We start from the raw sequence: 12,577 nt of genomic DNA, 5'->3' as shown, positions 1-12,577 counted from the left end.
TTTTTTTTCCAACTTTTGCAGTTTCTGAGTTCATTTTCAGATAATTTTCACATAACATTGGTTATCTCTGCTATGCACAATTTTTCATAGACAAACGGGCATAAAATTGGAATTTCCATTCAATTTTGGTGGCATAGTTAAATCCACAACAGAAAAATGAGAGTGACTCAGTGACTGAATTTTTTCAAGGATTTGGCAAAGTCTAGATATGTAACCTGTAAAATGCATTGAGTGAATTGGTAGATAGATAAATTAATTAACTTGTCCTTTCCATGGTGTTAAAACAATAACTTAAAAAGAATAAATACTGTGATCCTGCAAGCCTCCAAATTAAAAGGGCATATAATGACTTTGGTGAACTTTCATGCACCATATCATTTGAAAAAGGATCTTAGTTTTGTTTGAGCAATATTGCATAGACCTGCCTGCAACATACTGAACACTGCCACCTGCTGCATGGTTACTGAATGCTACAGTGATGATGCATTGGGAGCATGTGTGGTTGCCAGTATTCAGAAATGTACTAAATCAACTCAAATAACCCAAGTGTACATAACACTGTGGAAAGTAATGTGTATGACTCAAACTGAAGCAGACACTACTTCACACGTGGTTTTGAATATAAAAGTTGTTTCAGATGTGCTTGTCAGTTTCTTTCATTTCCACAGCTCAGGTCTGGTGACCACAAAGACCACCACTTTCATTGTGCATGCTCATAACGAAGCATGATTTTAGGTGGAGTAACATTTCAACAAATGCTGGTGTGTTTCACACTAATTTCTAGAAAAGTGTTCGAGGGTCAGTAGTTCAGTGGTTGACATCAGGTTTTAAAGCCTGCCACTGTGACCTTCTTGACTATGTTTGACCAGTTTCTCACGCACGCCGAAGCTTAGGGCACCAATGTTTATACAGGAACACACTACAGATGTTCAGCCTTACATCTGCTGGAGCATCTGCATCATAAACTCAGTTGGACACACTGGAAGACGGATGTATAGAGAAGATAAAATGTGCAAACCTTCAAAAAAAAAAAATAGAGAATACTTTATTGGATTTATTTCTCCTTCACTGAATGTGTTCATTCAACGTGGGAAAAAATTCTCTCTGAAGAAGCATTTCTCTGGCAACTCTTTTCTCTGAAGTCCCTCCACCCCACAGGAATCTGCGCAGAGTGTCAAAAGCAGGGGTGGGAGGGGAATGCTTGGGATATGAGAAAAAGTCAAAGCAATGTAGAGCAAGTAAAAAGTTTGAAGGTTGAGTCATCATCTGTGTGAAATACCATAACAGCAAAAATAAAAAGATTTGCATGTGTATTGTTTGCCCAATAAGCCAAGGCTGCAGAAACATCAAGATCCTGTAATATCTGCCAACAGTAAGTTGCACATAATGAAAATATCACTGCTTTCTCCACAATTTATGCAAGTGTGCAACTATAAATATGTAAAGCAACTGCATTAACTCCCGGCTCTGTAACCAAAGTCAATACAGGAGAAAAGCTGGAGATGATAGTGGCTGAATGATACAAGAAAAAAACTCTGAAGGAGTCATTAGTGCCAAAACTGTCTGTGCCATCAGCTCATCTTATCTCTGCACTTTTATTGCTTTCTCTCCTTGTGGTGAAACGCCAAGGCTTCTGGGGATGTTGCGGATTCCTCCCTGAAGATTTTTATCCTCACTGAATGTCACTGGAGCTTTGGGTGCTGAAATCACTTTAGAAAGCTGAATTTTATTGTATTGTTTCGCTTTGGGGCTCAAGCTAAAAAGAATAAATGGGGGAAAGAGAAAATATCATATCCATGCCAGGAGAAGTGCTCTCGCTTATCGTCTCAGGTCTTGGTAATGTTTCCACGAGATAGATGAATAATGAGGTAAATTCCACAAATGAGGAAAGAGTAGGGAAGTAATATTACGCAGCTCTGTGGACCTGCCAAGGTATCATGTCTCTACTGACTTTGACCTGTCACAGATTGTCCTGCATTCGATGTATGAAGTGTATCCAAATACTGGATCCAGTCTTAGGTGTTTCAAAGAGGGTTAAGAAATGTCTGCATAGAAAATCGAACAAATTGTCGTGTCTCACATAGTGTAGCAAATAATCATTCTTTGACTTGTAATACCAAAGTGAGCAACCTGAAAGAAAACATAATGCACACCTCGGTGCAATAATGAAAGCAACAGAGGGAGGATTTGAAGAGATTAGCCAGCCAGCACTTATTATATAAATAAATTATATTTAAATGCCTCTATCTGGCCTTGCTTCACTCCATCACATAGAAAATGTTAATAAGTGAAGAAGGGAACAGCGGGTTTGATTAGAGCAGCACTGGGGATTAGGTCACAGCAAAAGCGTTTTGAATTATTTAAATCTGGCCCCTTAGTCAAGGTACAAAGCCCCACCGGGAAGGTGCATCATGACTTACTGGAAGCGAGTGTTAAAAAAGAAGGCAGAAACAAGAAGATAAGTGAGCTGGCTCCTGCTACTTAGCAATGTTCAGCGGCACATTGTTGTTCATGTCACGGCTAGAGAAGATGAAGTCGGAAGGGATTGTCCTCTTCCATGTTGGCAGGTGCAGTTTTAAAGCAGAGGTCACATCCAAGTGGGAAAGCTGACAGAATCCACTTTTAATTAAGGCCTTTCTGTGCTGGGCTGCTCACTAACGAGGAGGGTGGAGAGGAACTGTCTAACGGTGGAGACAAAAGGTAAAAACCTTCCAGATTTTTAAGGACAATGCAGACCAAATTTAAGTCCAACACAGCAAAAACTGAAGTTTGATGGCAAAACATGATCCTAGCAAATTAGAAAAAAAGTGAAATAACTGCAATAGCATTGGACAATACAAACATGTCACATTTTTTCCCTTCACACCATAGATCTATGCATGTTATTCCATAAATTCACTACTCGATGCGATAAGTGCCATGTCTCATTCAAACACAATACACGACCCACCATTTTGACCAACCAGTCAGCTGTTGTCATGATGTAAGCCAATAAGGATGCACCTGTCGTTTCATGTTTCAGACATTTACATCAAATCTTTATCATTAGTATTTGTCAAATCCACTAAAAAAAAAAGTGATTTCAATGGAACCCGTGTTTCTTCCTCCAGTTGGAAAAAGACATACATCATCAGAGAACAATTACAGCCACAAAAAAGTAAAAAAGATTCATCATTCAGTCCTGATTGTAATCCTGATTAATTGATTTAGTCCTGATGAAGTTCAAAATAAATAAATAAATCTTATAATTATTATTATACACATAGCCAGTTATATAGCAAAATGGATATGTAACATTTTGAAAAAGCTGTAATGTAGATTTGTAGCATTTTTTTTGGGTGAAAAATAGCTGTTAGATTATTAATTAAATACAGAAAAATTCTGGATTTGAATTTTTTGCAGGTTTTATCTCAAATGCCTTCATTAAAAGTTTCATGGGAAACCAAATGGACTTTTCTCATCACTATTCCAAACTAGAAAAAAAATGACTAAACAGTGATTGGTCTTCAAAGGGAATGTTAAAATATCAATCACATATTACAGAGTTGATCGCAACGCTTCTATTTTAACACTGTATTAAACCCTGTGTCTCAGAGTTTTCGGTGGTGGCTCTACAACAGTACTGTGGGTTGAAAATGGTGGGTCTTGTCTGTGGTGCTCCTACAATACAGAATGTAAATAAAATGAAAAATAAAATGATCAAAGGGTATCTTAACAGTATTAGGAAACAGCACAATCACACAATTATACAGCAACTTTAAAAGACTAAGCAAGAGCACTCTGTTAGTGCTGTCATTTATTTATACCCTAAAACCCCTGCTGTGATGTACTGATTCCAGTGGTGTGCATAAATTTTTTTTATCTTTAATTAAAAATGCTTAAAACTTCATACAGGTTAACAACATTCAATAATTAACATTTTTAAAACTAAACGTATAACTTTATCTCAGCAACAATTATTCAAACTTAGGAATAGAGTTCATTTTAACACAAAATCTGAATTAACACTATAGGCTATCATGTGTATAACAATATCAATACACTTACACTTATGTTGTACTATAATACTATAAAGTTAAGCATTTTCTGCCTTCTACGCTGCCATTGCTTTTAGATAACTCTCAAAACAGGTTATTAAATCAACATCAATCAACAGCTCACATGCATTCAGAATATTTTTTATGGAATCCTTCACTGTCAACAGCTACAGTGATGCAGCAGTTGTATCCACATAGTGTGCTATTAAATTTAAATATTGTTTCCTATACAGACAGACAGGACACAATAAGTTTAAAATTAGCATAATGTGACATTTCAGGAGCTTATATGTGACAAACCCAAACACTTGCACTGGAGTGCCGGCATGCATGCTTGTATTTATATTTTATGACAGATTTCATGAAGGTCAAAATTTTGAAATGTGAGATTGTTCGATATTGATTGAGGTCAATATGTTTCATTGGCATCAGAGTTCTGATACATTTGTTTGACAAAGAGAAGAGGTATATGCAGAACACCATGTTTCACAGCTCATCTGACTCCTGAGATATGGTCAGTAATGTATTTTAGATGATGTCCTCCAGTTTTACCTTCACATTTGACCTTTACTTGACTTGTGCTATGACAGAGGTCTACTGAATTATCCACTACGTTTGACTGAAATGGCTCTTTGCATTTTGAAGATACTGCCATATATTTTAGACACTGACCTCTTATTTGGCCTTAAAGTATGACATTGATGTGACCTGTGTTCCGAGAATGGTCCACTGACTTTATCCACCATGTCTGATTAAAAGTGCTCTTTGTTGAAATTATTGCTGTACACAGACAGACATGAGAACTACTTTTGCAACTTTACATTTGTTTATTATTATTTTAATTGAGGACCAATAATATCAATCAAATTGCAGATTGGAAGTTGCCATGAAAAACATTTCAAATCATTCACGTTGTATGTTTTGGAAAGTCTATGCCTGTAGCATAGGTTGTATGCAAATTGTGTATTGTATATCAGACTGAAAATGACACGTATGGTCCATTGAAATAAAAAACTACCACGCTTTCACAAAGTTTAATTCCCCCTTCCCACCACTCATATCAGTACAATATCCATTTTAACAATCACTTTTCTCATAATGTATATCCACATACAGTAACTGCACTACAGGGCTTTCTTGAGTTGTCTCCTATTGCCAAGACTATAATCGCTGCCCTGCATGCCTAAATGTGTTTGTGTCAGAGTGCGTTGGTGCCAATGAAACCGAAGCTAACACTGCTGGGGGCATCATGGCAACATTGACCTTTTCTTTGCCATGTCGTCCTCCACAAGCGATGAATGTGGCCTCTGTGTTTCTGATTGTTTCACTGCCTCACTACTAACACACGAAGGATATGTGTATGTAAATATGTGTGACATGAGAGAAATGTGAGAGTAAATGATATGATGAGTTAGAGGGGTCAGAGCCATCAAAGAGAATTCCAAAGCCACTCATCTCCCTCATGTGATCAGACTGCCTAAACACCCACTAAAGTGTGCACAGATGTGTTCAAAAACATGGCGCTTTGAATAACTTAACGATAAATAAATAAATAAATAATTATATGTGTTTTACTTCATTTTCAATAAATCAAAGACAGTTATCCTGTTGAAAGGGCAGAATCACAGACGGACTTGCAAGAGCAAATTTGTAAATACGATTCTCTCTCTGTGTGTGTGTGTGTGTGTGTGTGTGTGTGTGTGTGTGTGTGTGTGTGTGTGTGTGTGTGTGTGTGTGTGTGTGTGTGTGTATGATACAAATCGAACTTCAGCAGCTGATGTAAAACTCATTAACTAGCTGAGGCCCAATCCGTGTGCTCACAAACTTTTTAAGCTTTAGCAAATCAGAATAGCCTTTATTCACCAAGTACCCGCAAGAATACAGGGAATTTGTATTCTTGGTATGGTAATGGTAATAAATAGTAATAAATTAAATGATAAAATTTTAAGGGAGACTGAACAAAATTTTGAGTTCAAGAGGTGTAGTGTGGGACACCTGAACACTGATATTAATACCAATTTCAATCTAACCCCAAATGACAAGGTCATTTCCAAAACCTAAACCTCAATTTTTTTTTTTTTTAATTAAAGTTCATAGTAAAGTTATGTTCATAAATTACATGGACAAGTCAAACTGAGCAACCTGAAACTGCATTTTGTTTACAAATGTCAAATGTTGGGTGGGCACACAATAAGCATCCAAACAACAAAGACATAATCTATCTGCGTCGCACAGCGGCTATCATAGCACTGTGTGAGGAATGGACAAATTGATGTCCTGATGGTGCAGGCTGGCACCACCGCGTACTGATGTGCACACAACAAATGCAGTGACAGAGCCCACCCTGGTGTGCAAAGGAACCACTGATCGTTGATATGCATGTGGCACGCAGCCCTCCATGGGAACACTGCGAACAAACCGAAAGCACCCTGTCCTCTGCAGGTCAATGTGTGGCACAGCGCTGCAGACCTGGACAGGCTGTGTCTGCTCCTTTGTGCAGTGTATAAAACAGGGCCAAGAGTATCTTCTGTGCACAATGATTTTAGTATTTACACTGTGTGAACACTATTTTATCTGGTACTTACTGTAGTTTTACTCTGTTGAGGTACTCTCTATATTATTTCAGATACATCTACTCCGACAAAATTTATGTTGGCAAGACAAAATAATATCAATTTTATTTAGTGATTTCATTGAATGTGCAACATGTTTTAACTCCTTGGCTGTCAAGTGTAAAGGAGTGGTTGGAGCAATTTGTTGTTTCTGTTTGAAAGTTATGGCAGGAACTATGGATTTGCAGAAATCCAAAAAGTTCATGCTGGTAAACTGTAAAATGACAAGCCCCATCTCACACACACAGACATCATCCAACACTGCACACTGAAAAAAGTCAAACACAGTGCACTTCATTCAAAGTACTTATTTACATTGGTCTAATGGAAAATTGTGGTTTCCAGTTTAAATCTGCTGGAATCACTTTACAAAATCATAAATATACATTGTGAGAAACTAAAAAATTAGCTGTAACAAATTACATCAATTTTTTACGTTGATCCAAAGTAGCATTTTTTTTTCAGTGCAGTACATTTCAACAAACGCAACACAGAGGAAAAACATTAATCTTTGTGCCTCAAAGTGCCAACTTCAGGGAAATGGGTGACTTTAACATCAACTCTTTGCTAAGTCACACTGAACTCACTCTGACGACTTCACAGAGCAATTTCAGAACTTATTACATTTCTTCAAAGGTTTGCACTGACTTTTCACTATATTTTAAAATGCAAAAGCTTCCAAACCTCACACAGAATTTGGGTTGTGATGGACTGAAAGTACCTGCAATTCTCCCAAAAGATTTTAGTGTAGCAGCACTTTATTTTTTTGCTACACTGCATTGCAGATATTGGAATATTTTTAGTCAAGCTGGAAACATTATTTTGTGTGTTTAATTGTCAGGGCTCTGGCTGATGTGCTGTCAAACCTACACGCGGAACATTGTTGTTTTTTTTCATCTGACACAACCGAGAGTCTTTAGCTGATTATTTCAATTGATTGCATAGGGAGGTAATGGAGTCAGCCACAGAACGCACTACTATTGACTGCTGCACATGGAAGGGACTGTGCGACATTAGTGGAAATAAATCACGTGTTAAAATGATATTCTGATATGGGGGGCCTTGAGTGCATATTGATTCATAATTATTTGTAATAGCAGTGGTGAGGGAGGGACAATGCCATCCATTACTGTGTGAAAATAGGGAGAGGATCAATGCGAGTGGAATAAGGACTGTGGTGAAAAGGATGGTGGCCATTCCTCTGTCGAAGGCGATCATTAGCCTGACCAGAAGACACAACGCCCTTTGCCATGGCCACAGCCTGCCTGTACAAAGCTAAAGGTAAATTACAATCCATTCACACAGGGGGGAATAACTGCCCTCGCTGCTCTTGTGGTGGCACAAGCAGCTATGTAATAAGAGTCATCCATTTCTTTCTGATCTTTTTTCTTGTCTGTGCCACTGATATCTATGTTACTTGTCACCATTGCAAAAACAACAGTAAATTACTTTTTACATGCACACTAAGTGAGATGACATCGACATGGTATTTTATGTCACAAAATATTTAGGCCACAGCAGCCAAGCGATGGTCTAGGCTATTTACATCATGTGATGAGTATTACAAGACTCACTGGACCCTGTGTTGGTTATACTGTGTTTGAAAAGGCAAAGGCTATACGCCCAACCGCTGGGCAGATAAATATAATGTCTTATCTTATTCGCCCAACCATTGGGCAGATAAGTCATACATTGAACGTTACATGCACAACCGTTGGGCAGATAAATATAATGTCTTCTCTTATTCGCCCAACCGTGATCTTGTATTTGACATGTTTTGTGCATCTAATCTACATTTTTTACACCACTTCTTAAGGCTCTATTGCGGCGTATGTTTGACACATTTAATGGCGCCGTCTTTAATTACTGCAAAAACACCGCAATGGATGAAAACAGACAAACTTCATAAGCATTTTGAACGGAAACCTGTTAACAACGATGAAACAGTTTTTGAACAAAATGCTGCTTGTTGGCTGTAAGATGGTGTTATTCTGACACTGTTCCCTGGGTGTGATGAGCCAAACAGAACCGCTTTAGATCACAGCTCCTCTGCGGGTTGCAAACCCTCCCGCAGCCGGCGAGAAAATATCCGCCTCTTTTCCCTCCCGCGGTTGAAACCGGAAGTGAGCTTACAAGCGCGCTCACTGGTCGGTTGTGGTTAGGCGTATATGCTCGCGAATTTACTTTATTGATCCAACAGTTGGGCGTATAGCCACTCTCATTTGAAAACACATCATTATAGTGTACACCTCATTTATATAGGGAATGTGAATGCCTTATAGAGAATGTGGGTGCCAGGAGCACTATCTAGTACCCCTCCCTGGGAGGGGTACTAGATAGAAGTGAAAATAGCATTTCTTCATGTACAAACATATATACATATGGGACCTATCTGTATTTAAAGACATTAAGCCAAGCCTACAGGGACAAAATAAACCTGTTTAGCTGCCTGCCACGTATGCATTCAGCCACACATACACATGCAGCAAGCAACGAAAGGCAATCTCATCCCCCATTATGATTTGATAGCTCAAATTGTAGCAATGATTCAAGTGTGGTCCTGTGGGTTTTGTGGATGAGCCCAGAACCTGTTATTTCACCACTGGGCACCGCAGGATGGGAAAGGAAGCTATTGCAGCCAACAAATGACCATTAAATCACAGGCTATGAAGCCACTCTGGACTGTGAAAGTGTGAGCTCTGACTGCTTGACGGGTCAGGTACAGTGTGTGTGTGTGTGTGTGGGGGGGGGGGGGGGGGGGGGGGGGGGGCTGGAATGCTTTGCTGCTGATGTATATTGTTGTCTATGTATGTGTCCATTTAAAGGAACAGGTAGAAAATGTGTGGATAAAAGCTGCACAAACACACAACTGTATTGTTGAAGGACTATTGCTTTGGTGCACAGCTAAACTGTAAGTTTCCACATAAATTCTGTAAAAGCCAATAAAACACAGACATTGTGTTTCATAAGTGTCCTCAAAAGGGCTGCAACACCTGCCTCATACTATTATTTGTGCATATGTGGTATTGTATCTAGCAGTTGATTTGGTGATAATGGGTGAAATGAAATGCATTGTTACAGTGTTACAACAACAAGAACTTGTGTGGTGCCCGTGGGGATCCACGTGCTCTAGATTGGGTAGTGTTTATGAAATTGGTAGCTGACATTTTTCAAGGGTAGTAATAAATTATGCAAAGTTTCTATAATGAGTTGGAATGGTGTGTATTTACAGAATGTTTTTTGAACCTTAGACCTCAACAGTTTTTAGAAGAACTCAACCCTTTTATTTCCTGTTAATTACATTTTTTTTTTTTTATGTTAATTTACTGTCTTAATGTATTTATAAATTGTTTAGGTTCTTGTTATCATATACACAGTGTTAATATTATCATTATTTTATTACTATTATCAGTATTAATATTGTTGTTTTTATTTTATTTTTACTTCTATTTTGTAATTTGACTTTAAATAGACCACAATAGAATAGAAACACTAGACAAACTCATTCACACCTGCATTCCCATTTATGGACAATTTAAAGTTGCCAATTCACTTGATCTGCAAGATTTTGGAAGTGGGAGGAAGCTGGAGCACCCAGAGGGCACCCACGCAAACATGGGGAGAAGATTCAAACGGGAAGCGATCCTGGAATCTTTTTGCTGTGTGGCAACAGTGCTAACCACTAAGCCACTGTGCTGCCATGGTGGATTATCCAAGTGAAAATAACAAGTGGTAAATCATCTTTTCCTTATTATTATGAGTATCGTAATCCTAATCTTAATCAAAAGGCAAATGTGCGCTTCCTAACATTTTAAGCAAAGCACATGTCCTGCATACATGCAGGAATTTGTATAAATATATGCAAAATCTAGCACTTACATTTTTTTTCATATCATACGTGAGAATATGTTGTCACATAGTTTTCCAATTAGAGTCAGACGGAACAGTTTTATCTTATAAGTCTTGCAGATGACGAGTGTGGGTGTGAACAAGGAGAGCAGTGGCTTTCATTCATTCAGGAATTTGCATGAGGTCATCTCTAAGGCCAGCTGAAACAGCTGGACCTTCCATACACAGTGTATGTACAATGGTCAGTGGACAATCTTCACACATAGCAGATGCTACAGAATTTAACGTAACTGTCATAGCATTTTTCCAGTATTATGTTTCTTTTGTCTGCTCATTTTTTGCATGCATGGCCTCTGCAGTTGGATTGGTTTGTGAGACAACCTCACAATTCTGAGTGCACCCTCTCAATAGAAATGCCACAAGCAGTTGATGCACTTGTGTCTTAAAACCTATGACAGGTGCAACTCTGACTGGTTCATTTTACGTTATGCCTACAATACACCCATGACTAATCAGGTGACTTTATTCACCCCCTTTATGTTCAGCACCACAGTTTGTGCTGAGATTTTGCTCTGTTTAAATGTCTGAAGGGATCTTGAAACCCCAAAACCATTTGTACCACGTGGTGTAGACCATATGTTTAAGACTGTTGAGCTAGGGGCCATGGACATGGTCATTCAGGCTACTTCTGTGACACAAGTGTATCACTGTTACTTTGGATCAATCATTTTGCATGAAATTCTGAATGGAAACCATAATTTCATCAGCCCAAGCTAAGTACAAAAGCAGAAGACACGTCGCAATGCTGAAAGAAAACCGTGCAAAGTAATGACCACTTTAATTACCACTAGACGTGTCTTTTGATGGCAAGGGATATCTTTTCTTGTCACTGGATGCAAACATTCAGATACACCCAAGTGACAATAAAGTTAGTAAAGTCTCTGTCACATAAATTGCATGTGAGCCTACATTTTACATACTACTGTCAAGACTTGAAGCTGATTTTATTGATTTATACCTGTTTATTTTGTCTGAATAATAGAAAATATTGGTCCAGGAGAACACAGGTTTTGTACAGTAGGTGGATCTGTGGGATACGAGCTGGACTACCAAAATATTGGGGTATGTTTCTGGGTCTGTGCTGCACACTACCCATCTATGTCAATGGACAAGACACATAACCTGCATTGCCCCAGTCCAAACAGCTGTAAATGGATACTAACTTTGATAGGGAAAGGACCTGTGATGGACCAGTGTTCCATCTAAGGAGAGTGGTTTTGGTGGATGACTGTTGCTGGTTTTGCCACAAAAACCACAAAGTCTATGGCATTTTGAGTCATTCAAAAAAGTTTATGAACAGAGCATGCAGCAAAAATCAGTTCCAAAAAGATTTGCTGATGTTGACACTCCTCAATAAGTGATTGCCTAAAGCCCGCCCAATATGACAGAAATGGTTGTGAATGGCTGACCTGTTTTCAGCAAAAAGGAAACAGCTGTGAATGAAAGGAGGACCAGACCCTTTCACAAAACAAATTTATTCATGAAGTGAATTATGGGTTTGGTTTACCAGGCTAGTGAGAGGTTAGATGAAGAACATACAACATCAGCATATGCCCTCACACCTGACCTAAACCTGATGTGAATGCATATCTTTGTAAAATCACGCAGTCAGACTGTAATATGAAGCCACCTTCCTGTGTATACAACCATATCAATGAGCAACCTGCCAACTTGCAAACAAACTGCAAGACTTCAAGAAAATCTGTTGCACATTTACATGATGCAATGAATTGAGTGACACAGATTCCCTACCTTGCCTCAATGTTACTTTCTAATGATAGTGTTTGAGTCAGTCTGATGACAGTTGCGACTTTCCAAATGTTTTCTGCGAGCAACCACGAAAAACTGAAATGTCAGGATTTGTAGTCAGGAGCTATGTTGAGTGGTTGCAAGGAAAGATGCTCTTTGGGGGATCTAAATCGGTTGAGCATTTACCATCGTATTGCCGTGACTGGATCCTACCAGCAGTTTGACATACTGAGGGTGCAATACTCCCTCATGCTCATCAAAACAGAACAA

The 12,577-nt window shown here is 38.6% G+C and overlaps 1 protein-coding gene across 3 annotated transcripts in view; it reads right to left on the bottom strand.

The window, feature by feature from the left end:
* Positions 1–12,577, bottom strand: part of LOC117512002 (partitioning defective 3 homolog) — a 1,323,734-nt gene that overhangs the window by 131,560 nt on the left and 1,179,597 nt on the right. The window lies entirely within an intron of this gene.

This window comes from Thalassophryne amazonica, chromosome 1, assembly GCF_902500255.1.
Source record: "Thalassophryne amazonica chromosome 1, fThaAma1.1, whole genome shotgun sequence".
NCBI classification, from domain to species: domain Eukaryota; kingdom Metazoa; phylum Chordata; class Actinopteri; order Batrachoidiformes; family Batrachoididae; genus Thalassophryne; species Thalassophryne amazonica.
This window is presented reverse-complemented; position numbering and strand designations above follow the sequence as displayed.